The sequence below is a fragment of the Populus euphratica genome, unplaced genomic scaffold (genome assembly GCF_000495115.2).
Source record: "Populus euphratica unplaced genomic scaffold, PopEup_1.0 scaffold403.1, whole genome shotgun sequence".
Taxonomy (NCBI): Eukaryota; Viridiplantae; Streptophyta; class Magnoliopsida; order Malpighiales; family Salicaceae; genus Populus; species Populus euphratica.
In genome coordinates this window covers 74,045-78,138 of record NW_011500081.1, presented here as the reverse complement: position 1 = coordinate 78,138, position 4,094 = coordinate 74,045, and positions in this window count along the sequence as shown.

Sequence of the window (4,094 nt, the reverse complement as noted above, 5' to 3'; positions counted from 1 at the left end):
AGTTCCAATTAAGAATCCCTTCTCTACTTTTTCTACTCCCTTCATCTTATCACACTATCATTAGCCCTAAATTTTAAGCCATTGGAGGGTGCTAGCAACAGCCATACCCGTCGGCGTCGCTAGGATCATAAAAAACAGTGCCTTGTCCTGCTCTTCTCCAGGAACAACTCGGCTATGGCGATTCTATTTTTCTGCAAGAACATGTTTATAAAACCCGGTTCAGTCAAATGAATCAATTCGAGACTAGATCAATCAGTCTAGTTAACTCAGATTAATTACTCCAACTCATAACCCAGACGAATCCAAGCTGAATATATATGCGCGAATGATATTAATTTTCTTGGAATTATCTTTGACAAAACCCTTTGAGGAGATGAAACGGACTACCCTCAACCATTTGACATTTGAAACGCCAGGCGTCTGCAAATCGAAAGAATACATCAACTGCTCGAGAATATTCAATTGCTTACAGTCCAATTCTAGTCACAGAAGTTACGCTGCTGATCTCTGCACATGGACATCAACATTATTGACTTTCTGTCAAAACCACAGGCTGAAAACCCAGAATTACCCAGCAAGTAATTAAGGCTGTTGTTTGTCACCACAAAGTCTAAGTTTTTAAAAAATAAACACCAAATTATTTAAATGCATGAACTCAATGCTTTGAACTGCGTCATGCTCACAGTCTTGGTATGTTCACAGGCACCGGATTCCATGAAGGATGTTTCTGTCCATCGCTTGTTTCTTTTTACTTTTTTAATATTTAAATTAAATTTTTTAATGTTTTATTCTTGTTTTTATGTATTAATAATAAAAATATAAAATTATTTTAATATATTTTAAAATAAAAATACTTTAAAAAATAAACTAGTATTATTATTAACAATTTTAAAAGATTCAAAATTTGTTGATGGATCTTGATTTATTCAAATAATAATAATTTGATAATACATAGATAAAATTTGCAGTTCAATCCCTATCTTGATTTCATTATTAAACATAAATAAATTATTCCAAAACAACTCAATGTATATTCCAATTACCAAAGCCAGAACGTCAACGGTCCTCTCAGACTTAACAGAGTCAAGAACTCTTTCGATCCGCCCCCAACATAAGTAGAATAATTAATTTGTATAATATTCTCAATTCAATCAAAATACATATCGAGGTTTTTTTTTTTTATTTACGTGAAATGTCCGGGCCAGTTTGCGCGCATCATGACTAATTTTCATGGTTCACTGAATATCCTGCAAACCTAGTAGGCATGTAAGGCACCGCGAGGATGACAGATGTGCACACCAAGACTCGAATTCAGGTATAGTGAAAGGAGATAAACACTTTCCACCGCTAGGCCAAGCCCGGATTTGCTATCGAGGTTCTTGATTGCTTGAGAAACAGCTTGAATAATTAAAGTCAACCGTCTTCATTGGACATGAGAGGGCACAGATGCAATTGACCTTTCTCCTTGATTATAACCCTTCAGCCTTTTTTTTAATCCTAAGCTGTATCCTGAGCCCTCCCTTTGACTCCTTCTGGGCCAAGATATGTGTATAAAATCAGTTTACTAATCATATGTTTATGTAATTAAGATATTATATCAGGGATTTTCATTTTAATAATGCTAATCTGCCTGTCATGTCCTTCTAGGTGATAATTTTTGTTGGCCTGCAGAAGTCAGGATAATTAGATTATCATGAAGGGACAAATCTAAAATTGCATTCGTTACATAGGTTTTATACTCGGTTTAAGGTGGGTTGTGCATTCCAATAATAGTTATGGTTAAAAATATTTTTTATTTATTAATATAATAATTTTTTATTTTTAATATTAATATATTAAAATAATTTAAAAATTAAAAAAATTAAAAATTTTAAAAAATATAATTTACACTGTATTTTCGAACATACTCTTAATAATTTAACCATGGATTTCAACCAAATTACTAGAAAATTAATTCTAATTATTTTTAAATATAAATCAAAATAATTAATAAATTACACCCGAGTAGCTAAGTCAACCAGAATTTTCAATTTTTTTTTTTGAAATTTAGCTTAGTTTAATATTGGGTTGTTAATACTAGGTTTTAAAACTATGCATCATGCATGCTTTGTATTATCTGAGAAATTTGATTGTTCGTCACAAATTTGCAAGCTTACAATATTTTTTAAGCAGCCATGTTATAATTTTGCAGCATTTTTTTTTTATGCTTTATACAAGTTATTATTTTTTGATGGCATAGAAAGTAATATCATCCCACGTCTGAGTTGTCAGATTCCATAGATCCAGTATTTATGGTGAATTATTGTTTTATTTAATCATACAAAAAATACACCAAAGAGTCGTCTCTCGGCCACTTATTTATCACAACATATTGTGCTAAAAATCATATGTGGTCCTCCAACTTTAAATTGCGTCAGATTAACCTCTCTATTTCCTCTTTTTAATTGTTCTTTCATTGATTGTGCAACCTGGACAAACATAATTGGATGAAGAATCTCAAAAATTGAGTCTACCATCTTCTCTGCTTCTAACTAGAGATGACCGGAGTCTCTTAATCTAACCTCAGGTCTATCTAATTAGCCCGATAAAACCACAATGCATGGTGGAAGAGATCAGGGGTTGGTTTGATCCAATTCAAAGTATAAGGTCTAATTGAGTAGAATTAGAAAAGTAGAGGGATCACATAATGATTTTTATATTCCACTGTACAATGTCTAATCTTGGCATCACATCTCTCAATTCTTGATTAAAGCTAGAAACTGCGCAAAACATGTCTGTTTCAATCTCGTTAGTATATCTAGTTGTATATGACCGTTAGTAAATTAATAGAATAATTTAATTAATACCAATGCCTTGTGTGTGTCGTTTAAGACAAATATTTCTTTTTTCTTTTTTCTTTTTTTAATAGACAATGCAGTTGCTGGCCTTGTTTTTGTCGGACAATCGTATCAAATATATTTAAATTGCAATACTATATATTTTTTAAAGTATATTTTAATTAAAAATAATTTTTTATATCTGTATATCAAAATAATCTAAAATTATAAATAAAAAATTTGAAATAAATAAAAAATTTCAAAATTTAATCAATTCCTATTTAGAACCCAATGCAAAACAGGGCGAAACAGAGAAACTGTGCTGCACAAATGGACTTGCTCCCATGGTGGTGATTGGCCCTTAGTAGTTTGGATGTCCACGTGTCTTTCTATAGGCCAATAATGATGGCATCAGGTGCCATTCTGTAAACCTTATCTCCAATATTGGATTGATGATGGTTACAAGAAGCCCATTGGATGGCCATTGATCGGAATATTAGAAAGAACATATTCTATGCACGAATTTTGAAAGTAACTTTATCCAAATCCAATGCTATAAGATGGGAAGTTTTTTATAAGAAATAAATCACAATTTTTTTTGTTTTTTTTTAATTAGTAAATTAACACAAACAGAAAATGATTTTAAAATTAATCTAATTTAATATAAGTAACATTTTTCACTCGGAAGTTTTTTTAAATTCTCATACCAATACGACTATTTCAAAAATACATAAAAATTGGTTTTATAAACTTTACGAAGAAAGGAGGGGAAAAATAAGCAAAAAAAATTAAAAACATATTAAAATTCTAATAATAATATTTATAAAATTATTAAAAAAAATTTAATAAGATAAATTTTTTTATAAATTTTTTTATTAATAATAATTAAAATATGTATCACTTGCCAGCTAAAAATAAATGAATCACGCTATTTAAATCTATATTTAGTAATATAATTGAAAATATTGTATTAATTATTTTTTCTTAAAAAATATCAAAATAATATCCTTTTAAGGGGTGTTTTTTTATAGTTTTTGTTAGGTATGCGACCAAAGTCCCACATTAGTTAGAAATGAGGAGAATCAAGGGTATATAAGGATGGACAAATATCTCCATTGATATGAAACCTTTTGGGTATAACCCAAGAACAAATCCATGAGAGCTTAGACCCAAAGTGGACAATATCATACTAATGTGGAAATAGGTGGTGTCCATAGTCCTTACAAGTGGTATCAGAGCCATGCCCCAGAATTAGCCATGATGGATGAATCCTCGGAA